At 47.9% G+C, this 27,263-nt stretch overlaps 1 protein-coding gene across 1 annotated transcript in view; it reads right to left on the bottom strand.

The window, feature by feature from the left end:
* The window catches only part of LOC149460819 (uncharacterized), a 107,219-nt gene extending 82,431 nt beyond the window's left edge, over positions 1-24,788 (bottom strand). Inside the window, exons 1-2 of the mRNA XM_089679255.1 lie at positions 24,709-24,788; positions 4,326-4,412 (exon numbers count right to left, since the gene is read on the bottom strand). The gene's annotated coding sequence lies outside the window, so the exon portion shown is untranslated. The remainder of the gene's footprint in view (positions 1-4,325; positions 4,413-24,708) is intronic.
* Between the last annotated feature and the right edge of the window lie 2,475 nt (positions 24,789-27,263).

Below are 27,263 nucleotides of genomic sequence, written 5' to 3' on the forward strand. Positions count from 1 at the left end.
TCAGTATCTAGCCTAGTCAGTGCTTCCATGTAAGAGCTAACAAACTCATTGACTATTTATACACTGACACTAATTGCAATTTAAAAAGCCACAGATGTGGGAAATTAACCTCTAATTGGCATTTTAACCCGTGTGTGTCACCTTGTGTGTCCGTACCAAGGCCAAACATTCTAGGGGGCGGAGACTTCTGATCCGGGCCATTTGGGAGATTTCTGTTATCAATCTGATTTAAAAAAGAGCCAAACAACTATTTGATAATAAATGGCTTCATATGATCATCATCCTTCAATAAAAGAGTATTTTTTGGCATGATCAGACATATTTTCAATATCAATGCCAACATTTCACAATTTCTGCCAGGGGGTGCAAACTTTTGAGCACAACTGTATAACCCATCTCTTCCCTCTTAACAACTCATTGCTTGAAGATATCTTTATACAGCTGTCAGGCTGGAATCTCCCCCACCCCTTTCCTCCAAATGGCTGCTCCTCCCTTCATTGATGGTGAAGGAGATGTGACAGCTGAGGTGTGAAGTGTCACAGCCTGATCCAGGTGGTTGTGGCTAGAGAATTCCATAGACTGGGGCCATGCCCCTTATACAGGAGTTTCTGCCTATCAGAAGATTCTAGGTCTTTTTTTTTTTTTCTATATTAATGGGGCCTTAGGGTTTGCTGCATTTCTTTCACCCTGCAAACCTGGTATATTCTGTCCTTCCTGATCAGAGATGACATTTTCCAAGCCAACAAGCCTAAATATAAACAAAATGCATCCAAAAGTTCAAAACACTTATGGGTCTGTTTGAAATATTTATTAGTTAGGAGCATCAAGTAAAGCCAACACATTGTGGGGAAAGGCCTCCTTCCTCCTCGGGGCCTCTCTTCTGGTGGAAACAGTGGCCTGTGCCTGGAAAGTCTGTGCCTTCTGCAGGTTGTAGCAGCTCTGACAAGAGAGGAGCTGAGAATTACCAGACACGGGCCATTGTTCCCCAAGAGAAACTTTGCGGACACGGGTCGCTGTTACCCAAGAGAAACTTCCCGAACATGGGCTGCTGTTCCCCGAGAGAAACTTCCTGGACATGGGCTGATGTTCCCCAAGAGGAGACTCCCCAGACACGAGCTGCTGTTCCCCGAGAGAAACTTCCCAGATATGGGCCGCTGTTCCCTGAGAGGAACTTTCCGAACACAGGTCGCTGTTCCCCAAGAGAGACTTCCCAGACACGGGCCGCTGTTCCCCGAGAGAAACTTCCCAAACACCGGTCGCTGTTCCCTGAGAGAGACTTCCCAGACATGGGCCGCTGTTCCCCGAGAGAAACTTCCCAAACACAGGTCGCTTTTCCCTGAGAAACTTCCCAGACACGGGTTGCTGTTCCCCAAGAGAGACTTCCCAGACACAGACCACTGTTCCTCAAGAGACTTCCTGGAAACAGGCCACTGTTCCCCGAGAAAAACTTCCCAGACATGGGCCGCTGTTCCTAAAGAGAAATGTTCCGGGAACAGGCTGCTGTTCCCCAAGAGAAACTTCCCGGATACAGGCCGCTGTTCCCTGTGAGAGACTTCCCCCGACACAGGCCACTGTTCCCCGAAAGAAGCTTCCCGAACACAAGTAGCTGTTCCCCAAGAGAGACATCCCAGACACGGGCCGCTGTTCCCCAAGAGAGACATCCCAGACACGGGCCGCTGTTCCTCAAGAGAAACATCCCAGACACAGGCCACTGTTCCTTGAGAAAAAATACCCAGACACAGGCCGCTGTTCCCCAAGAGAGACATCCTGGACACAGGCCACTGTTCCCCAAGAGAGACATCCTGGACACAGGCCGCTGTTCCCCAAGAGAGACATCCTGGACACAGGCCGCTGTTCTCCGAGAGACTTCCAAGAAACAGGCCGCTTTCCCCAAAAGACTTCAGGACACAGGCCACTGTTCCCCAAGAGAGACTTCCCGGACACGGTCCGCTGTTCCCCGAAAGGAGACTTCCCAGACACAAGCTGCTGTTCCCCAAGAGAAACTTCCCAGACACGGGCCACTGTTCCCCGAGAGAAACTTCCCAGACACGGGCCACTGTTCCCCAAGAGAAACTTCCAAAAGACAGGTCGCTGTTCCCCAAGAGAGACTTCCCAGACACGGGCCACTGTTCCCCAAGAGAAACTTCCCAAACACAGGTAGCTGTTCCCCGGGAGATACTTCCAAGAAACAAGCCACTTTTCCCCAAGAGACTTCTGGGCACAGGCCACTGTTCCCCAAGAGAGACTTCCCGGACACAGGCTATTGTTTTCTGAGATAGACTTCTCAGACACAGTTCCCACCAAGAGAGAAGCCCTGAGCAAGAGGAAGGACTTTTCCTCAAAATATATTGGATTTACCAAATGCTCTTAACAAACATTTCAAATAGACCCCTGAGTGTTATGAACTTTTGTACTGGGTGCTCCTCAACATTCACCCCAGAGTTTGTCATCTGCTGAGCGCTCTTTTTATCGTTATCAGTGAGGTACCAGCCTGGGACTGAAACATGGTCCTTCTACACTGTACCTTCATTGAGTACCAGCTCCTTTGAAGGAGGACACACTCCATTGAGTATCCAACAGAACCAAGTCCTGCCTCTGTTGGTCCAGCCTTATCACATACAAACACATCAGACACTTAAAAGGTGAGAAGATAAGAACTTAGGTTCAGTCTGTCTGATAACGTCCCTTCAACTCTCAGCCTGAAGTTCCAACACCTTCCATCCAGTAGATGTTCTGTTAGGCTTAGTTTGCACCTAAAAAATTCTAAACATTCTTCTAGGAGCCCTTCAATGCTCAACAAGAAGATTCCTACTGTATCGTATGGTGCCTGTTCTGACATTAGCTTTGAATTGCTTGATTATTGTTGTTCGATGCTCGATAAAGTACATGAACTTCTTGAGGGAATAAAATATGGATCTTCACCACAACACCTTGGTGTAGTGATAATCTTGTCCTTTAATCACAGAAAGCACAAGGATGATTACAAAAAGCCATGGGGTTCCCCAGAGTCTATTTTAAGGGGGAACCCCATATTAAAATGTCGTTTGCCTTATGTGAACAAAGGACAAGACTACCACTATACCAATGTGTGCTGGTGAAGTTCCTTATTTCGCTATGATGGTATGGTGGCATCATCCACCAATTCACTACAACACCCTGCACAAACCATGAGGTGTGATGGCTACAATACAGCTTCTTGGGCAGAGTTGTGCATTTTTCACCCCATTGGGTTCAACGGTAGCGCAGTATCTCCAATGAACTTAGTTAATTCCTCATCTCCTTCTCCTATGAATGTATTATTCCACTGGCTAATGTAAAACATTCAAGCCTGAAAAATGCACTCAAGGTCCCATTTTTCTCTGCTCACTCTCTTTGTCCTTTCTCTGCCTGCAATCTCCAGGCCTCCAGCAGCTTATTTCTCAGCACGCTGTCAGGAATGGACTCAGCACTGGTGGTGGGACTCACCTGCCGTGTGGGCTGCAGTACCAGGGCTGACCAGCGGGTGCTCTCAGCAGCCAGAAGCTCACTTCTGCAGTCAGCCAACACCTGGGGCTGATTGCAGGAGGTGTATTTAAGGAATGACCAGGCCTGTGATCTGTGCCTTGGTGTAAATGTTTCCCATGAGCCCTTGTATCCTGTGTTGCTGTATACTCCGTTGCCGACCTCTGCTTGTTACTGATCCTGCTCTTCTCCTGTTTAACCCCTGGCTTGCCTGACTACTCTTCCGTCTGATCCCTGGTACTGTATTTGCTAGCACCCTGCTGAACCTGGCTTGTGACCTGACCATTCTTAGCTCTCTCCTCTTGTACCTCGCTGCCCGCATAATACCGACCCGGCCTGTCTGACCACGCATACTGTACCCGACCTTCCATCCATCCATCCGGCTCGGATCAGACCAGTGTATCTGTCTGCCTCTTCCAAATTAGATTCCGTTCCTGCACTCCCCTGTCAGTACTCTCTACCACCGCAGGTCGCACTCGGGGGTCGCGACCTGGTTCCAGTCTGCACCAAGTCCATCCCCACCATCAGGGGCCCTGGTGAACAGCAGGCTGGGACTTGGCCCCCGCGCCCTGAGGGCGTCCGTGCGGTGGGCTGCTAGAGACTCTGCCAGGCGGCTTAACAGTACCAAACGGCCTGCCTGACCATTCCACCTCTCCAGCCCTGACTACACCTGTGTTCTTGAAGCCTGCTACTTCCCTGTGTCAGTCCACACATTTCTGGTCACACCCGGATCCCTAACACACGCTTTACAGCATGCCCAACATTTCCTTTCTTCTCTGCTCACACGATGGCCAAACCCCTTAACAGTCCCATATATTGCTTACCTCTGAAGGAAACACTGATATATGGGTCCCCTGATTCCAGTTGTCAATGTCTGTTCTGGCAATGCCGTGCCCTCTGACACACCAAGGCTGGAAAAGAAGGATTTATTTATTTCAGCAACACAGCCAACAAGAGAACGTTAAGAAAATAGCAATAAATTAAACAAATCTGTACAATGCAACAAACAATGAGAGGAGTAAATATTTCTGTACCTGAGCCCTATATCTAGGTGGGGCCTGACTACATTTGGTGCTTGAAGCTATAAGGTCCTCAAGTCTCTGCAAAACCCCTCTAACTGGTCAGTGTGTTATTAATTGTTGGGGCCCATGCTGCTGCGCTGGAGCACTTAGATCTATTTGTAACCAACAGAAAAGGTAGGATGGCACTGTCCCTTTAGGAAAAGATTAGGGCGATTGAAGCCAGCGACTGTTCACCTCAATGCAGTCTGTTAAGAAGCCTCCTCCTGCTCTCGGATGACAGGATGCTTTGGCGTTGACTGGGCACTGTAGCGGCAATCTCTCGCCAAACCAGTGACATCCCTTTCCTCCAACCCACTGGATTTTGGCGATGACTGTGGCCTCACTGTGGTGAACTCTGCCAATAGCAGTGTCTCCAACTCAGCGACACCCTCCAACAGTCACTTCTCACTCCCCATGGGACTGTCCAGAGCCTTCCTTTTTCCTCCTTTCTGCAGTGCACTGTCCTTCTGGGATTTGTAGTCCCATACATTTCTCTACTTAATAAAGGCTGTCTTCTGGGAAGGACATCTCCACCAGTTCAAAGAGGCTCCCAGCTGTCATGTCCTGCAGCCAATCAGTTTATTTTGTATACTGGGCACGGTTCTCCTCCAGTGACTGTGGCTAGCACAGTGCCTGTGTCCTCAGGCCAGCTCTGTCTTGTTTGTCTCCCTCACATCTAAAAACAGTCTCTTCCCCGTTAGCACCAGGGTATCCCTGTACAGCGGTCAGGCTGGAGTCTACTTCCCTTCTCTCCCTTCACTGGAGATCAGCAAGAGATGACAGCCGCTTTGTGAAGTGTCACTGCCCGGAGAAACAGAAACACCTACTGTGCTCAGGGACCCAGATCAAGGGTGGATGGGTGGGAAGACCACTTGTGGACGTTCCTCTACCAATAGATCAAAGGTTGTGCAGCTCTTAACAAGGCTGGGGAAACCTGACCAGTACTGCAAAGTAAAAGCAAGGAAGAACGGACCCCCTTCGAAACGTGTCAGCAGAACTTTGAGAGTCTCCCCTCTTGATGTGACTCACACTGGTTTTGCACTTCAATGTTCCTTTGAGGATCGTATATGCTTGTTTTACTTCTTTGTGAGTACCGTATTTTTCGCTCCATAAGACGCACCTGACCATAAGACGCACCTACTTTTTAGCGGCAGAAAACAGGAAAAAAAAAAAATTCTGAACTAATGGACTGCAGACATAGTACAGGAGATGACCAGAGACTGTGGACATAGTACAGGAGATGACCAGAGACTGCGGACACAGTACAGGAGATGACCAGAGACTGCGGACACAGTACAGGAGATGACCAGAGACTGCAGACACAGTACAGGAGATGACCAGAGACTGCAGACATAGTACAGGAGATGACCAGAGACTGCAGACATAGTACAGGAGATGACCAGAGACTGCAGACACAGTACAGGAGATGACCAGAGACTGCAGACACAGTACAGGAGATGACCAGAGACTGCAGACATAGTACAGGAGATGACCAGAGACTGCAGACATAGTACAGGAGATGACCAGAGACTGCAGACATAGTACAGGAGATGACCAGAGACTGCAGACATAGTACAGGAGATGACCAGAGACTGCAGACATAGTACAGGAGATGACCAGAGACTGCAGACACAGTACAGGAGATGACCAGAGACTGCAGACATAGTACAGGAGATGACCAGAGACTGCGGACACAGTACAGGAGATGACCAGAGACTGCGGACACAGTACAGGAGATGACCAGAGACTGCGGACACAGTACAGGAGATGACCAGAGACTGCGGACACAGTACAGGAGATGACCAGAGACTGCGGACATAGTACAGGAGATGACCAGAGACTGTGGACATAGTACAGGAGATGAAGAGAGACTGCGGACATAGTACAGGAGATGAAGAGAGACTGCGGACAGTACAGGAGATGATCAGAGACTGCGGACAGTACAGGAGATGATCAGAGACTGCGGACAGTACAGGAGATGATCAGAGACTGCGGACACAGTACAGGAGATGATCAGAGACTGTGGACATAGTACAGGAGATGAAGAGAGACTGCGGACAGTACAGGAGATGATCAGAGACTGCGGACAGTACAGGAGATGACCAGAGACTGCGGACAGTACAGGAGATGACCAGAGACTGCGGACACAGTACAGGAGATGACCAGAGACTGCGGACAAAGTACAGGAGATGACCAGAGACTGCGGACATAGTACAGGAGATGACCAGAGACTGCGGACACAGTACAGGAGATGACCAGAGACTGCGGACACAGTACAGGAGATGACCAGAGACTGCGGACACAGTACAGGAGATGACCAGAGACTGCGGACACAGTACAGGAGATGACCAGAGACTGCGGACACAGTACAGGAGATGACCAGAGACTGCAGACATAGTACAGGAGATGACCAGAGACTGCGGACATAGTACAGGAGATGACCAGAGACTGCAGACATAGTACAGGAGATGACCAGAGACTGCGGACACAGTACAGGAGATGACCAGAGACTGCGGACAGTACAGGAGATGACCAGAGACTGCAGACATAGTACAGGAGATGACCAGAGACTGCGGACATAGTACAGGAGATGACCAGAGACTGCAGACATAGTACAGGAGATGACCAGAGACTGCGGACACAGTACAGGAGATGACCAGAGACTGCGGACAGTACAGGAGATGACTGCTGACCTTTGGGGAGGTGGGGAGCGGGTACCTCTCCCGCTCTTACTTCCGTGGAGTTGTCCTTTGATCTTACCTGTTCCTCTATCCAGCGGCGCACTGTCTACCCGGCTTCTGTAATGGCGCTCGGCGGACAGCCGGATGCCCAGTACGCATGAGCGAGAAGCACTGCGCTTTGTGATTGGTCTGGCGGCATCTGGGATCTGTCATGTGTCCCAGGTACCACCTTACCATTCACAAAGAGCACCGCTTCTTGCGCATGCGCACTTGGCACCCGGCTGTCATGCCCACACTACAGAAGCCGGGAAGACCGCGCGGCGCTGGATAGAGGAACAGGTAAAGTCCCACTGCAGAGCTGAGCGGCCGGCCCTGTATTCTGACACGGCGGCGGTGGAAATATCGGACCGGCCACTCCATATTCACTCCATAAGACGCACTGACATTTTCCCCCCTTTTTTGGGGGGAAAAAAGTGCGTCTTATGGAGCGAAAAATACGGTATATATCTCATTTTAATAAAATCACAGTTTATTGAGGTAATGCGCAAGGTTGGTGCGCTTTTTGTTTTACTTTGCAGTGTCACTGCCCGGTCCAGACAGCGATGGCTGCAGAATGTCGCTAACTGGGGCTAAACAGGGTATCGTGCCTTCTACAAGATTCCATGTTCTTCTTTTTCTACAGTCTTCCAGCCCAGCCCCAAGACTGACCAGATCTACAAATGTGCATCAGCCAAACTGTAAAGCCATTTTCAATAAATAAAACAAACTGAGCTGTTCCTACCTAATCTCCCGACATGCCTATGAAGGAACATACTACAGGCAATCATTTAGAGCACGCGTGTGAAACACAAGTCCTGTGGGAAGAATCCAGCCCTGCGGGCCATTTCATGTGATCCTCACACCTGTCCTGCAGCTGTTGCACCCCCCTTCATCTCCACCCACACCTTGTCTCAGCAGCAGAGAGGATGAAGCTCCTGCACCAGATCTTGTGCTTTGCTGTGCATCCACAGAGAAGCATGTCTCTGCCCCCCCCCATCCCGTTTTAGCAGTTAGCAGCAGATACCGTAGGTCAGAACTCCTCCACCAGATCCTGCATTTCTCCATGCAGCTGAGGAGAAGCACATCTCACCCTCCCCCATTCCGTATCGGAGGACAGAACATTTCCACCAGATCGTATGCTTCTCCGTACAGCTGAGAAGGTAGTCTCTGCTCCCCCATCCCGTCTCAGCAGTTGAAAGCAGAGAGGAAGACAGAACGTCTCCACCAGATCCTGTGCTTCTCGGTGAAGCCATGGAGATGCTCTTCTCTGCTCCTTCCCTGTCTCAGCAGTTGACAGCAGAGAGGAAGACAGAACGTCTCCACCAGATCCTGTGCTTCTCGGTGAAGCCACGGTGAGGCTCTTCTCTGCTCTTTCCCTGTCTCAGCAGTTGACAGCAGAGAGGACAGAACTCCTTCACAAGATCCAGAGTTTCTCCATGCAGCTGTGGAGAGGCTTCTTCTCTGCCCCCCCCCCGAGACAGGAAGACAGAACTTCTCCACCAGATCCTGTGCTTCTCGGTGAAGCCATGGAGAGGCTCTTCTCTGCTCTTTCCGTCTCAGCAGTTGACAGCAGAGAGGACAGAACTCCTTCACAAGATCCAGAGTTTCTCAATACAGCTGTGGAGATGCTTCTTCTCCGCCCCCCCCCCCCCCCTCCTCCTGAGACAGGAAGACAGATCTTCTCCACCAGATCCTGTGCTTCTCGGTGAAGCCATAAAGAGGCTCTTTTCTGCTCCTTCCCTGTCTAAGCAGTTAACAGAAGAGAGGAGGACAGAACTCCTTCAGAATATCCGGAGCTTCTCCATGCAGCAGTGGAGAGGCTTCTTCTCTGCCCCCCTTTCCGAGACAGGAAGACAGAACTTCTCCACCAGATCCTGTGCTTCTCGGTGCAGCCATAAAGAGGCTCTTTTCCGCTCCTTCCCTGTCTAAGCAGTTAACAGAAGAGAGGAGGACAGAACTCCTTCAGAAGATCCGGAGCTTCTCCATGCAGCTGTGGAGAGGTTCTTCTCTGCCCCCCTCTCTGCCTCAGCAATTGGCAGCATAGAAAAGAACAGAACTCCTACAGATGCTGCACCTCTGTGTGCATCTGCAGAACTCCCTCACCTCCACCTCTACCTCCCCTGGTCTTAGCATTCAGTAGACTCCAACCCTCCTCTGGTTCTCCTCTAGACCCTGCACCTTCTATTTTCCAGCTCCTCCCTCAGCTTCTTAATGGCAGCAACTCAGGGTAAGGTAGTACTCTGTGACGTAAGGGAGGATGGGGGATCCTTGACTTAAGATGTGAGCGAGGGTGGGGTGCTTTGGATATCTAGTCTTACAGATACAACTGGCCCTTTGAGGGCAACCATAATGCTGATGCTAGGTTCAGGTTGACAACGGTCTGTACAGCAGACTAAAAGAATGACAATAGAGGAGAGACAAGAGACAGAGGAATTTGTTTACAAATGGAGGGACAGATGGGAGGTAGTCTTCACACTATGACCCCACATTCTCCAAATTCCTCTTCTCTGCTGGAGGTAGAAAAGGACAGAGCTCACGTTTCCTCTTAATGAATGCAGTGGAGGTCCTTTATTCTATACCAGGGTAATGTAGGGGGGTGTCGTGAACAAGGGTACAGGGGTAAGGGAGGCTGTTATGTGAGGTATTGCCATCCATTGCATGTCCATAGAAATCAACCAGCACACTGGCAGATTATCACTAGAACCCAAACTTCCCCCGTCTGGAGACAAGTATGAAACATGAAACAGCACACTCTGTCATACCCCATGGATGCCACCAGAAGAGAAGGATGCAGGCCTATGGTGACTCTATACACCCAGGGCAGGGTTGAGGATAGTGACAAGACGAGCATGCCGGAGTTTGAGGCAGGTTCAGCAAAAATTACAGAAGTCTGGGTGCTGAATCCAAACCCCACTGAAGTCAGTGAAACTGAAGGCCAACAATCAGTTCTGGACATTTTCCAGGCTAATAGGCCAGGGATTGGCAGATAAATGGTATGGGGGGGGGGGGCACTTATTGGGGAACAAAAAGGGTTACCTTTTTTTTTCTAAATTCCAGCTCCCCTATTTACCAATATACCTCTACTGCAGAAAAATAAAAGCCTCCTTTGATTTTTAGCATGAGGACTTGCCTTAGGTTGACTTCCTGGTATGTATGTAGATTTGGGATGTGAGAACCAGTAAGACACAGGAAGCAGTTCACCAGCTGACCTCATTAGCACACACCCTGCATCTTTCAACTATGTTTTCACAGCATCCCCGTTATCCCTCCAGGGATGCATTTGCCTGGCTTTTCAATGTAGGCTGCCATAGCTGCTATATTTGCACATCATCCCCAGCGGCCATCCAGGCAGGCCTGGGCCGCATGCTAAACTCTCTGGGGCAGCACGAGTCCCAAGGACCACAGGTTGGATAGAGGTAGCCATACACTTTAGAATCTGATTGTACAATCTCTGTACAATTTCCTTTAGATGTACCAAAGCTATGGAATAGGAAGACCCACCTATCCATTCACTCTGTATCCAATCAGGCAGGTCCTTGCACTACATCAGGGGTGTCAACCCACAGCCCCCGAGAGTTTGACACGCGGCTCAGGTCATCTAGAGGGAGGGACACTGGGGATGACATGCAAACATCGGAGCTGTGGCAGCCTACATTAACAAGCCAAAAAATTGCATGCCTGGAGGGATGCCATGCAAACAGTTGATGAGTGCAGGGTGTGTGCTAATGAGGTCAGCTAGTGAACTGCTTCCTGTGTCTTACTGGTTTTCACGTCCCAAATCTACATACCAGGAAGCCATGAACTTTCTATGGAACACAGCAGGGCTAAGGCGAGTCTTCGTTCTAAAAATCAAAGAAAGCTTATTTTTCTGCAGCAGCGGTACATTAATCCCTTTCCCTCCCAAGGATTTCCCGCCCTTCCTGACCAGGCGATTTTTTTGCGTTACGGCACTGCGTTACTTTAATTGACAACTGCGCAGTCATGCAAACGCTGCACCCAATGGAATTTACATCCTTTTTTTCCCATGAATTGAGCTTTCTTTCGGTGGTATTTGATTGTGCGCTTTTTTAATTTTTTGCGCTATAAAAAAAAAAGACCAATAATTTTGAGAAAAAAAAAACCCACAATATTTTTGACGTTTTGCTATTAAAAATGTCCAGTAAAAAAATTGTAAAAATCAAATTTTATCATAAATTTAGGCCAAAATGTATTCTGCTCCATTGCTATAAAAAATCCCATTACGTGTAAATCAATTGGTTTACGTGAAGGTTATAGCATTTACAAATGGCGGGAAAGATACTGGATTTTTTTTTTTACTAGTAATGGCGGTGATCAGCGACTTACAGTGGGACTGCGGCGGACATTCTGACACTGGGGGGAACTGACTTGGTGTCAATGACATCCCCAGTGACACCAATACAGTGATCAGTGCTTAAAAAAAAAAAAAAAAAAAAAGCAGACACTACTAATGGCACTGGGCAGAAAGGGGTTCACATGAGGAGCGATCGAAGGGTAACCTGTGTGCTGGGAGTGTTTTACTATGTGTCTGTGTGCCCCACTGTAATCACACTGCTCTGGATGACTGTGCAGTGCAGTGTGCCCGAGCTGACAGGGAGGAGGACTATTAGTAAACAAAACAGTCTTCTTCCCCGTCGGAGATGCTCGGTAATCACCGGGCACCAGCGGGTAATCACTGGCCATGACCCGGTGATTGACAGCCGTGGCCGCGAATGGCGGCCTGGGTAGGGCTTGCACGTGCCCTCTACCCAGAAATGTGCAAAATTGCACACTCCTGCCGCCCTGTAGCAGTATATCTGCTATAGGGTGGCGGGAAAGCGGTTAATGGTATATTGGTAAACAGGGGAGATGGAATTTAGAAAAAAATTCACCACCATACACCATAACAGTGCCCTGATCACCACCATACACCATAACAGCGCCCTGATCACCGCCATACCCCAAACCAGCGTCCTGATCACCGCCATACCCCATACCAGCGTCCTGATCACCTCCATACCCCATACCAGCGTCCTGATCACCGCCATACCCCATACCGGCGTCCTGATCACCGCCATACCCCATACCAGCGTCCTGATCACCGCCATACCCCATACCAGCGTCCTGATCACCGCCATACCCCATACCAGCGTCCTGATCACCGCCATACCCCATACCAGCGTCCTGATCACCGCCATACCCCATACCAGCGTCCTGATCACCGCCATACCCCATACCAGCGTCCTGATCACCGCCATACCCCATACCAGCGTCCTGATCACCGCCATACCCCATACCAGCGTCCTGATCACCGCCATACCCCATACCAGCGTCCTGATCACCGCCATACCCCATACCAGCGTCCTGATCACCTCCATACCCCATACCAGCGTCCTGATCACCTCCATACCCCATACCAGCGTCCTGATCACCGCCATACCCCATACCAGCGTCCTGATCACCGCCATACCCCATACCAGCGTCCTGATCACCGCCATACCCCATACCAGCGTCCTGATCACCGCCATACCCCATACCAGCGTCTTGATCACCGCCATACCCCATACCAGTGTCCTGATCACCGCCATACCCCATACCAGCATCCTGATCACCTCCATACCCCATACCAGCGTCCTGATCACCGCCATACCCCATACCAGAGCCCTGATCACCGCCATACCCCATACCAGCATCCTGATCACCGCCATACCTCATACCAGCATCCTGATCACCGCCAAACCCCTTAACAGTGTCCTGATCACTGCCATACCCTATACCAGCATCCTGATCACCGCCATACCCCATACCAGCATCCTGATCACCGTCATACACCATACCAGCATCCTGATCACCGTCATACACCATACCAGCATCCTGATCACCTCCATACACCATACCAGCATCCTGATCACCTCCATACCCCATACCAGTGTCCTGATCACCGCCATACCCCATACCAGCGTCCTGATCACCGCCATACCCCATACCAGTGTCCTGATCACCGCCATACCCCATACCAGCATCCTGATCACCTCCATACCCCATACCAGTGTCCTGATCACCGCCATACCCCATACCAGAGCCCTGATCACCGCCATACCCCATACCAGCATCCTGATCTCCTCCACACCCCATACCAGCATCCTGATCACCTCCATACCCCATACCAGCATCCTGATCACCGTCATACACCATACCAGCATCCTGATCACCTCCATACCCCATACCAGCATCCTGATCACCGTCATACACCATACCAGCATCCTGATCTCCTCCACACCCCATACCAGCATCCTGATCACCTCCATACCCCATACCAGCGTCCTGATCACCGCCATACCCCATACCAGCATCCTGATCACCGTCATACACCATACCAGCATCCTGATCACCTCCATACACCATACCAGCGTCCTGATCACCTCCATACCCCATACCAGTGTCCTGATCACCGCCATACCCCATACCAGCGTCCTGATCACCGCCATACCCCATACCAGTGTCCTGATCACCGCCATACCCCATACCAGCATCCTGATCACCTCCATACCCCATACCAGCATCCTGATCACCTCCATACCCCATACCAGTGTCCTGATCACCGCCATACCCCATACCAGAGCCCTGATCACCGCCATACCCCATACCAGCGTCCTGATCACCGCCATACCCCATACCAGCGTCCTGATCACCGCCATACCCCATACCAGCGTCCTGATCACCTCCATACCCCATACCAGCGTCCTGATCACCTCCATACCACATACCAGCGTCCTGATCACCCCCATACCAGCGTCCTGATCACCGCCATACCCCATACCAGTGTCCTGATCACCGCCATACCCCATACCAGCGTCTTGATCACCGCCATACCCCATACCAGCATCCTGATCACCGCCATACCCCATACCAGCATCCTGATCTCCTCCACACCCCATACCAGCATCCTGATCACCTCCATACCCCATACCAGCATCCTGATCACCGTCATACACCATACCAGCATCCTGATCACCTCCATACACCATACCAGCGTCCTGATCACCTCCATACCCCATACCAGTGTCCTGATCACCGCCATACCCCATACCAGCGTCCTGATCACCGCCATACCCCATACCAGTGTCCTGATCACCGCCATACCCCATACCAGCATCCTGATCACCTCCATACCCCATACCAGCATCCTGATCACCTCCATACCCCATACCAGTGTCCTGATCACCGCCATACCCCATACCAGAGCCCTGATCACCGCCATACCCCATACCAGCGTCCTGATCACCGCCATACCCCATACCAGCGTCCTGATCACCGCCATACCCCATACCAGCGTCCTGATCACCTCCATACCCCATACCAGCGTCCTGATCACCTCCATACCCCATACCAGCGTCCTGATCACCGCCATACCCCATACCAGCATCCTGATCACCTCCATACCCCATACCAGTGTCCTGATCACCGCCATACCCCATACCAGAGCCCTGATCACCGCCATACCCCATACCAGCATCCTGATCACCTCCATACCCCATACCAGCATCCTGATCTCCTCCACACCCCATACCAGCATCCTGATCACCTCCATACCCCATACCAGCATCCTGATCACCGTCATACACCATACCAGCATCCTGATCACCTCCATACACCATACCAGCGTCCTGATCACCTCCATACCCCATACCAGCGTCCTGATCACCGCCATACCCCATACCAGCATCCTGATCACCTCCATACCCCATACCAGCATCCTGATCACCTCCATACCCCATACCAGCATCCTGATCACCTCCATACCCCATACCAGTGTCCTGATCACCGCCATACCCCATACCAGCGTCCTGATCACCGCCATACCCCATACCAGCGTCTTGATCACCGCCATACCCCATACCAGCGTCCTGATCACCGCCATACCCCATACCAGCGTCCTGATCACCTCCATACCCCATACCAGCGTCCTGATCACCGCCATACCCCATACCAGAGCCCTGATCACCGCCATACCCCATACCAGCGTCCTGATCACCTCCATACCCCATACCAGCGTCCTGATCACCGCCATACCCCATACCAGAGCCCTGATCACCGCCATACCTCATACCAGCGTCCTGATCACCGCCATACCCCATACCAGAGTCCTGATCACCGCCATACCCCATACCAGAGTCCTGATCACCGCCATACCCCATACCAGCATCCTGATCACCGCCAAACCCCTTAACAGTGTCCTGATCACTGCCATACCCTATACCAGCATCCTGATCACCGCCATACCCCATACCAGCATCCTGATCACAGTCATACACCATACCAGCATCCTGATCACCGTCATACACCATACCAGCATCCTGATCACCTCCATACACCATACCAGCATCCTGATCACCTCCATACCCCATACCAGTGTCCTGATCACCGCCATACCCCATACCAGTGTCCTGATCACCGCCATACCCCATACCAGCATCCTGATCACCTCCATACCCCATACCAGTGTCCTGATCACCGCCATACCCCATACCAGAGCCCTGATCACCGCCATACCCCATACCAGCATCCTGATCACCTCCATACCCCATACCAGCATCCTGATCTCCTCCACACCCCATACCAGCATCCTGATCACCGTCATACACCATACCAGCATCCTGATCACCTCCATACACCATACCAGCGTCCTGATCACCTCCATACCCCATACCAGTGTCCTGATCACCGCCATACCCCATACCAGCGTCCTGATCACCGCCATACCCCATACCAGTGTCCTGATCACCGCCATACCCCATACCAGCATCCTGATCACCTCCATACCCCATACCAGTGTCCTGATCACCGCCATACCCCATACCAGAGCCCTGATCACCGCCATACCCCATACCAGCATCCTGATCACCGCCATACCTCATACCAGCATCCTGATCACCGCCATACCCCATACCAGAGTCCTGATCACCGCCATACCCTATACCAGCATCCTGATCACCGTCATACACCATACCAGCATCCTGATCACCTCCATACACCATACCAGCGTCCTGATCACCTCCATACACCATACCAGCGTCCTGATCATCTTCATACCCCATAGCAGCGTCCTGATCACCACCATACCCCATACCAGCATCCTGATCACCACCATACCCCATACCAGCATCCTGATCACCACCATACCCCATACCAGCATTCTGATCACTGCTATACCCCATACCAGCGTCCTGATCACCTCCATACCAGCATCCTGATCACCTCCATACCCCATACCAGCATCCTGATCACCTCCATACCCCATACCAGCGTCCTGATCACCACCATACCAGCGTTCTGATCACTGGTATACCCCTTACCAGCATCTTGATCACTGCCACACCCCATACCAGCATCCTGATCACTGCCATACCCCATACCAGCATCCTGATCACTGCCATACCCCTTACCAGCGTCCTGATCACCACTATACCCCATACCAGCGTTCTGATCACTGCTATACCCCATACCAGCATTTTGATCACTGCTATACCCCATACCAGCGTCCTGATCATCACCATACCAGCGTTCTGATCACTGCTATACCCCATACCAGCATCCTGATCACCACCATACCCCATACCAGCGGTCTGATCACCTCCATACCCCATACCAGCGTCCTGATCACCTCCATACCCCATACCAGCATCCTGATCACTGCCATACCCCATACCAGCGTCCTGATCACCACCATACCAGCGTTCTGATCACTGCCATACCCCTTACCAGCGTTCTGATCACTGCTATACCCCATACCAGCGTTTTGATCACTGCTATACCCCATACCAGCGTCCTGATCACCACCATACCCCATACCAGCGTTTTGATCACTGCTATACCCCATACCAGCGTCCTGATCATCACCATACCAGCGTTCTGATCACTGCTATACCCCACACCAGCATCCTGATCACTGCCATACCCCATACCAGTGTTCTGATCACCGCCATGCCCCATACCAGCGGTCTGATCACCTCCATACCCCATACCAGCATCCTGATCACTGCCATAACCCATACCAGTGTTCTGATCACCACCATACCCCATACCAGCGTCCTGATCACCTCCATACCAGCGTCCTGATCACCTCCACCACCTTTAAAGTTGTCCTTGAGCAAAAAAAAAAAAGAAAAAATGGTGTGGGTCCCCCCCCCCGTTCTTATAGCAGACTCTTCGGGTGTGGTATCAATTTACTGTATAGGGGAGAGCCCAACTTAAAAATATCAAGAAGAAAAGAACAAAACACAAGAGTGTGAGGACCCCAAAATTACATACCAGATTTGTCTCTGAGCATGCAACCTGGAATGCCAGCAAAAGGGGACAAGCTTTCCCACCTTCTAAACCATACCAGGCCACAGGCCTTGAACATAGGACCCTTGGAAAAACACCTTGTCCCATTATGATGGTGTTTATTCCTTTTGGCAGGTCAGCGGCCTTCATGAATAATGTGGATCTACATCACATCCTTCCCAGCAATGTGCCCCCCTTGTTGAGGGCATGGTTCAGGAACTGGGAGATGCAGGCTTGCCCTTCCACTTATCCCTGTCTGATAGACTGCATGCTCAGATAAGGATCTAGTATGGATTTTTGGGAGCCTTTTTTTTTTTTTTTTTTTTTTTTTATGGGGGGGTTCCTCCTTAAAATCCCAAAGAGTCTGCTATAGAGTTTGAAATGACCTTATGCGGTTTTTACTTTTATTTGCATGGTGCCCAAACTCGAAGGGCCCAATATAAATGACGGGGGAACCCCATGTCATATCAAACTTGAAGGGCCCAATATATGAACCTCATGTCATACTAGACCTAAAGGACCATATATAAATTATGGGGGGAATCTCATGTCATACAAGACCTGAAGAACCTGATATAAAATTATGGGGAACCCCATGTAATACCAGGCATGGAGAACCTAATATAAATGATGGGGGAACCTCATATCATACGAGACCTGAAGGGCTTGATATAAATTATGGGGGAACCCTTTGTCATACCACAACTGAAGAACCCAATATAAATTGTGGGGGAACTCCATGTCATACCAGACCTAAAGAACCCAGTATAAATTATGGGAGAACTCCATGTCATACCAGACCTGAATGACCCAATATAAATTACTGGGGAACCTCATGTCATTCCAGACCTGAAAAGCCTAATATAAATTATAGGAGAACCCCATGCCATAGCAGACCTGAACAACCAGATAAATAAATTATGGGGGGAACTGCATGTCAAACCAGACCTGAAAAACCCAATAAAATTATGGGGGAGTCCCATATCACACCAGACCTGATATAAATTATGAGGGAACCCCATGTCATAACAGACCTAAAGAGCCTGATATATATTATGGGGGAACCTAAATGTCACATCAGACCTGAAGGACCCAAAATATTTTATGGGAGAACCTCATGGCATACCAAACTTGAAGGACCCATACCAGACGTCATACCAGACGTGAAAAACCTAAGGGGAACCTCATGTCATACCAGACGTGAAAAACCTAAGGGAGAAGCTCATGTCATACCAGACGTGAAAAACCTAAGGGGGAAGCTCATGTCATAGCTGACGTGAAGAACTCAATATAAATTATGGGGAAACCCCATGTCATACCAAACCTGAAGAGCTTGATATAAACTTTGGGGGAGCCCCAAGTAATATCAGAACTGAAGGGCCCCATCTAAATTATGGGGAACCTCATTTTATACCTGAAATGAAGGAACCAATATAAAATTATGAGGGAACCTCATGTCATACCAGACTTGGTTAACCTAATATAAAATATGGAGGAACCGCAAGTCATACCAGACCTGAATGACCAATATAAATTATAGAGGAACCGCAAGTCATTCCAGACCTGAATGGCCCAATATAAATTATAGAGGAACCGCAAGTCATACCAGACCTGAATGATCCAATATAAATTATAGAGGAACCACAAGCCATGCCAGACCTGAATGGCCCAATATAAATAATAGAGGAACCGCAAGCCATACCAGACCTGAATGACCAATATAAATTATAGAGGAACCGCAAGCCATACCAGACCTGAATGACCCAATATAAATTATAGAGGAACCGCAAGCCATACCAGACCTGAATGGCCAATATAAATTATAGAGGAACCGCAAGCCATACCAGACCTGAATGACCCAATATAAATTATAGAGGAACCGCAAGCCATACCAGACCTGAATGGCCAATATAAATTATAGAGGAACCGCAAGCCATACCAGACCTGAATGACCCAATATAAATTATAGAGCAACCGCAAGCCATACCAGACCTGAATGGCCCAATATAAATTATAGAGGAACCGCAAGTCATACCAGACCTGAATGACCCAATATGAATTATAGAGGAACCACAAGTCATTCCAGACCTGAATGGCCCAATATAAATAATAGAGGAACCACAAGTCATACCAGACCTGAATGACCCAATATAAATTATAGAGGAACCACAAGTCATACCAGACCTGAATGGCCAATATAAATTATAGAGGAACCGCAAGTCATACCAGACCTGAATGACCCAATATAAATAATAGAGGAACCACAAGCCATACCAGACCTGAATGGCCCAATATAAATTATAGAGGAACCGCAAGTCATACCAGACCTGAATGACCCAATATAAATAATAGAGGAACCGCAAGCCATACCAGACCTGAATGACCCAATATAAATTATAGAGGAACCACAAGCCATACCAGACCTGAATGACCCAATATAAATTATAGAGGAACCACAAGCCATACCAGACCTGAATGACCCAATATAAATTATAGAGGAACCACAAGTCATACCAGACCTGAATGACCCAATATAAATTATAGAGGAACCACAAGTCATTCCAGACCTGAATGGCCCAATATAAATTATAGAGGAACCGCAAGCCATACCAGACCTGAATGACCCAATATAAATTATGGAGGAACCACGAGTCATACCAGACCTGAATGACCCAATATAAATTATGGAGGAACCACGAGTCATACCAGACCTGAATGACCCAATATAAATTATAGAGGAACCGCAAGCCATACCAGACCTGAATGACCCAAAATAAATTATAGAGGAACCACAAGCCATACCAGACCTGAATGACCCAATATAAATTATAGAGGAACCACAAGTCATTCCAGACCTGAATGACCCAATATAAATTATAGAGGAACCGCAAGCCATACCAGACCTGAATGGCCAATATAAATTATAGAGGAAACACAAGCCATACCAGACCTGAATGGCCCAATATAAATTATAGAGGAACCGCAAGTCATACCAGACCTGAATGACCCAATATAAATAATAGAGGAACCGCAAGCCATACCAGACCTGAATGACCCAATATAAATTATAGAGCAACCGCAAGCCATACCAGACCTGAATGGCCCAATATAAATTATAGAGGAACCACAAGTCATTCCAGACCTGAATGGCCCAATATAAATAATAGAGGAACCGCAAGTCATACCAGACCTGAATGACCCAATATAAATTATAGAGGAACCACAAGTCATACCAGACCTGAATGGCCAATATAAATTATAGAGGAAACACAAGCCATACCAGACCTGAATGACCCAATATAAATTATAGAAGGAACCACAAGTCATACCAGACCTGAATGACCCAATATAAATTATAGAGGAACCACAAGCCATTCCAGACCTGAATGGCCCAATATAAATTATAGAGGAACCACAAGCCATACCAGACCTGAATGACCCAATATAAATTATAGAGGAACCACAAGCCATACCAGACCTGAATGACCCAATATAAATTATGGAGGAACCACGAGTCATACCAGACCTGAATGACCCAATATAAATTATAGAGGAACCACAAGCCATACCAGACCTGAATGACCCAATATAAATTATAGAGGAACCGCAAGCCATACCAGACCTGAATGACCCAATATAAATTATAGAGGAACCACAAGCCATACCAGACCTGAATGACCCAATATAAATTATAGAGGAACCACAAGTCATACCAGACCTGAATGACCCAATATAAATTATAGAGGAACCACAAGTCATTCCAGACCTGAATGGCCCAATATAAATTATAGAGGAACCACAAGCCATACCAGACCTGAATGACCCAATATAAATTATGGAGGAACCACGAGTCATACCAGACCTGAATGACCCAATATAAATTATGGAGGAACCACGAGTCATACCAGACCTGAATGACCCAATATAAATTATAGAGGAACCGCAAGCCATACCAGACCTGAATGACCCAATATAAATTATAGAGGAACCACAAGCCATACCAGACCTGAATGACCCAATATAAATTATAGAGGAACCGCAAGCCATACCAGACCTGAATGACCCAATATAAATTATAGAAGAACCGCAAGCCATACCAGACCTGAATGACCCAATATAAATTATAGAGGAACCACAAGCCATACCAGACCTGAATGACCCAATATAAATTATAGAGGAACCACAAGTCATACCAGACCTGAATGACCCAATATAAATTATAGAGGAACCACAAGTCATTCCAGACCTGAATGGCCCAATATAAATTATAGAGGAACCGCAAGCCATACCAGACCTGAATGACCCAATATAAATTATGGAGGAACCACGAGTCATACCAGACCTGAATGACCCAATATAAATTATGGAGGAACCACGAGTCATACCAGACCTGAATGACCCAATATAAATTATAGAGGAACCGCAAGCCATACCAGACCTGAATGACCCAATATAAATTATAGAGGAACCACAAGTCATACCAGAGCTGAAAGGCCAATATAAATTATAGAGGAACCACAAGCCATACCAGACCTGAATGGCCCAATATAAATTATAGAGGAACCGCAAGCCATACCAGACCTGAATGACCCAATATAAATTATAGAGGAACCACAAGCCATACCAGACCTGAATGACCCAATATAAATTATAGAGGAACCACAAGTCATTCCAGACCTGAATGGCCCAATATAAATTATAGAGGAACCGCAAGCCATACCAGACCTGAATGACCCAATATAAATTATAGAGGAACCACAAGTCATACCAGACCTGAATGACCCAATATAAATTATAGAGGAACCACAAGTCATTCCAGACCTGAATGGCCCAATATAAATTATAGAGGAACCGCAAGCCATACCAGACCTGAATGACCCAATATAAATTATGGAGGAACCACGAGTCATACCAGACCTGAATGACCCAATATAAATTATAGAGGAACCGCAAGCCATACCAGACCTGAATGACCCAATATAAATTATAGAGGAACCACAAGCCATACCAGACCTGAATGACCCAATATAAATTATAGAGGAACCACAAGTCATTCCAGACCTGAATGACCCAATATAAATTATAGAGGAACCGCAAGCCATACCAGACCTGAATGACCCAATATAAATTATAGAGGAACCGCAAGCCATACCAGACCTGAATGACCCAATATAAATTATAGAGGAACCACAAGCCATACCAGACCTGAATGACCCAATATAAATTATAGAGGAACCGCAAGCCATACCAGACCTGAATGACCCAATATAAATTATAGAGGAACCACAAGCCATACCAGACCTGAATGACCCAATATAAATTATAGAGGAACCGCAAGCCATACCAGACCTGAATGACCCAATATAAATTATAGAGGAACCACAAGCCATACCAGACCTGAATGACCCAATATAAATTATAGAGGAACCACAAGCCATACCAATGACCCAATATAAATTATAGAGGAACCACAAGTCATACCAGACCTGAATGGCCAATATAAATTATAGAGGAACCACAAGCCATACCAGACCTGAATGACCCAATATAAATTATAGAGGAACCACAAGTCATTCCAGACCTGAATGACCCAATATAAATTATAGAGGAACCACAAGTCATACCAGACCTGAATGGCCAATATAAATTATAGAGGAAACACAAGCCATACCAGACCTGAATGGCCCAATATAAATTATAGAGGAACCGCAAGTCATACCAGACCTGAATGACCCAATATAAATTATAGAGGAACCACAAGTCATACCAGACCTGAATGACCCAATATAAATTATGGAGGAACCACGAGTCATACCAGACCTGAATGACCCAATATAAATTATAGAGGAACCGCAAGCCATACCAGACCTGAATGACCCAATATAAATTATAGAGGAACCGCAAGCCATACCAGACCTGAATGACCCAATATAAATTATAGAGGAACCACAAGCCATACCAGACCTGAATGACCCAATATAAATTATAGAGGAACCACAAGCCATTCCAGACCTGAATGACCCAATATAAATTATAGAGGAACCACAAGTCATTCCAGACCTGAATGACCCAATATAAATTATAGAGGAACCGCAAGCCATTCCAGACCTGAATGACCCAATATAAATTATAGAGGAACCGCAAGTCATTCCAGACCTGAATGACCCAATATAAATTATAGAGGAACCGCAAGCCATACCAGACCTGAATGACCCAATATAAATTATAGAGGAACCGCAAGCCATACCAGACCTGAATGACCCAATATAAATTATAGAGGAACCACAAGTCATACCAGACCTGAATGACCCAATATAAATTATAGAGGAACCGCAAGCCATACCAGACCTGAATGACCCAATATAAATTATAGAGGAACCGCAAGCCATACCAGACCTGAATGACCCAATATAAATTATGGAGGAACCGCAAGCCATACCAGACCTGAATGACCCAATATAAATTATAGAGGAACCACAAGCCATACCAGACCTTTAAGAACCTGCTGCAAAGTATGGGAGAATCTTATGTGATTTTTCATGTGTATGGGGTCCCTTATTATCAGATCTAGGATAAGGTTCTAGTATAGATTAAGGGAATCCTCAGCTGTTTACAAACAGAAATAACAGGCCAAGGAATGTCATTTAGTGGCAACTTAAACCCACTTTGACCTCTGTAGATGTCAGTGTTGCTGCAGCAGGTTGTACACATCATACAGAAGAGTCACTTCACCTGCAGGGTCAGGACACCCCTAGACCTGGTATTAACCTGAAATTTGTATTTCTAACGCTGTCCACCCTCCCCCAATCTGATCTACTCGCTCTCCTCCATTCTTTATCACTGCCAATCCTCCTCCCGAGAACAAAGGAAGAGCCGAACCATCTCAACAATCTTCCTTCTGCTACATCTGCTGGTGGCTCCTCCTGCCACAAGCCCGAAGGGGTTAATCTGGGTCCCCACACTATATATGTGTGTGTCATCATCTGCTGCAGATAAAAGATGTCACAGTGACTATGGAGGAAGAGGATGGACATGACTATGGAGGAAGAGGATGGACATGACGGGGGGTTACTGGGTGTAAATAGGAAATAACATCTTATTACCTCCTCTGCTGCCACTTCCAGCAATGTCTCCTCTCTACTTCCTCCCCGCTCACCTCTCACCCAGAACTTCCTGTCTGCACCTGACATCACTTCCTGTCTGTATATCATAGAGTCCTGCAGTCTCTGAATATGTGAGATCACCATCTTGAGGAGCTCAGAGGAACTGCAGCCCCAAGAAGGTTTTGCAGGACAGTCCCGGGATTTTGGCTACTCTTCCATCACGTCTTCATCCTGCAGGTTCCAGGATGCGATGCAGAATGGAAGTGATGTGAATTGGAGATTGGACATATAATTCACAGGGGAAGAGTTGGGATAAAATAGAAAGTATATTAAGTAATACCGGGGGCAAACTGACAACTCATGGGGCCCCCGGGCAATAGGGGATCATGGGGCCCCTGTGTCCTTGACAAACTCAAAAAAGCCTATGAAAAAGGTACCAGGGGAATCTCATGGGGCCCCCTACTGACCCCGGGCCCTCGGGCAGTGCCCGAGTTTCCAAATGGTCAGTCCGCCCCTGAGTAATACACGATTAGAGAAGATTATCTGGATACCACGAGAGTGTCGCCCTATGGATGAGGCTAGTAGTACATTGACACAGGAGGTATTAAGAGTATGGAATAGAATGCACAATCAAATGGATTGGAAGTACAATTCACTGTTGATCCCCCTGGTGGGTACTAAGTTTTTCCCACCGAGGAAGGACAATATTTCAGGGAAATGGTGTAAAGCTGTAGATGCACATTTGGGGGATATAGAGGTTGTAGGGATGTTGGGTACTTTTCAAGACTTAATGAGCAAAAAAGAGTTATTTGTGTTAATAGATGAACGAGATATTATCAGTTAAGACACTTTGTTGCGAAGTTGCCTCAACCACCGAGGATGGCGGAAGACATGCAAAAAAAGAATGGAAGTGAGGTGATAACTTAGGGTTGCCGCCTCATCCCTTTAAACCCGAACACATATTAATTACACAGGTTCTATGGCTGATTATGGTGGTAAATAAACTCAATTAGTGTCTTGTCTGCAAACCTAAAGAAAAAACGGAGCGAACTGCTCGGTACGGCAAGGCATTGGATTCTTTGGGCACAGTAAGAGACCACACAGAAACATAAATCTAGCCATTTATTGACATAAAAGAGTCATATGTCCATGATAGGAACCATGTTACAAAAATACTTCTCAAAAGAGAGAATATGAACAAAACAAATCAAATAAAGCACAAAGCCCCCCTCATGTGTAATACAGAATGACCACTAAGCACATAATGACAACATACATATATCAAAATACGGTCAACGCGTTTCACCTGTGCATTTGGCTTCTTCAGGACCGTAGCCTGAATGTGAGGGAGAGTAGTGCTACTGCATATATAAAGCAAATACTAAGCAAATGTACAAACATACAAATGTATATAAGATCCACAAAGTATACATGCATAGGATGAGGCTGAGCTTACATGGAGGAGGTAAGTTAGTGGCATGAATGTCTGGAGGGTGGACATAGGGGACCAGGGTTGGAGGCAAGGCATTCCTGAGGACAACCCTATTGCCACCTCATCCCTTTAAACCTGAACACATACTAATGACACGGGTTCTGTGGCTGACTGAGGTGGTCATTAAACTCACTTAATGCCTTATCTGCATTAAATCAGCCTCAGAACCCGTGTCATTAACCGCATGCCACCCAGCCACTGTAGAAATACGGCGGCAGGGCGGCACTCACAGGCAAAACCACGTTTTAAGAAGTGTGTTTTGTAAACAAATAGGGGGCATGCACGAGGCGCGCCGCCGCCCTATTTGTCCCGCGGATCACCGCCGCAGATGTCAGTCGCCGGGTCACAGCCGCTCGTTAGTGGCTATGTTCCGGCGATCGGCGGCAAACAGTAACAGACAGCACAGCTGCAGTAGCTGTGCTGTCTGTCACTTCCCTGTCAGCTCAAGGATGAACTGATCGAGAAAGAAGAGTTTCTCTTTCTGGATCAGCCTTGTCCCGCCCAGTACACCCCCCTGCCCCCTAGTAAAACACTCCCCTCACTCCTATAACCCTTCCCTGCAAAATAAAGTTAACCCCTTCCTCCCCATTGCCATTAGTACAGTGTCAGTTTTTTTTTTTTGTTTGCACTGATCACTGTATTAGTGTTTTTGGGGATGTCAGTGACCCCAAGTCAGTACCACCCAATGTCAGAATGTCCGCCGCAGTCCCGCCATAAGTCGCTGGTCGCTGCCATAAGTCCCTGATCGCCGCCATAAGTCGCTGATCGCCGCCATTATTAGTATGAAAAAAAACTAAAAATCCCAGTATCTTTCCCGCCATTTGTAAACGCTATAACTTTCACATAAACCAATTATTTTACACGTATTGTTTTTTTTCTTAGCAAAGACATGTCACAGAATGCATTTTGGCAGAAATTTATGACTAAATTTGATCTTTGCATTTTTTTTTTACTGGACATGTTTTATAGCAAAAAGTCCAAAATATTGTTTTTTTTATCCTCAGAATTGTCAGCCTTTTTTTTTATAGCGCAAAAAATAAAAACCGCACAGGTGATCAAATAC

The sequence above is a fragment of the Staurois parvus genome, unplaced genomic scaffold (assembly GCF_062004578.1).
Source record: "Staurois parvus isolate SC_StPar_1 unplaced genomic scaffold, SC_StPar_1.0 ptg000221l, whole genome shotgun sequence".
Lineage (NCBI taxonomy): Eukaryota > Metazoa > Chordata > Amphibia > Anura > Ranidae > Staurois > Staurois parvus.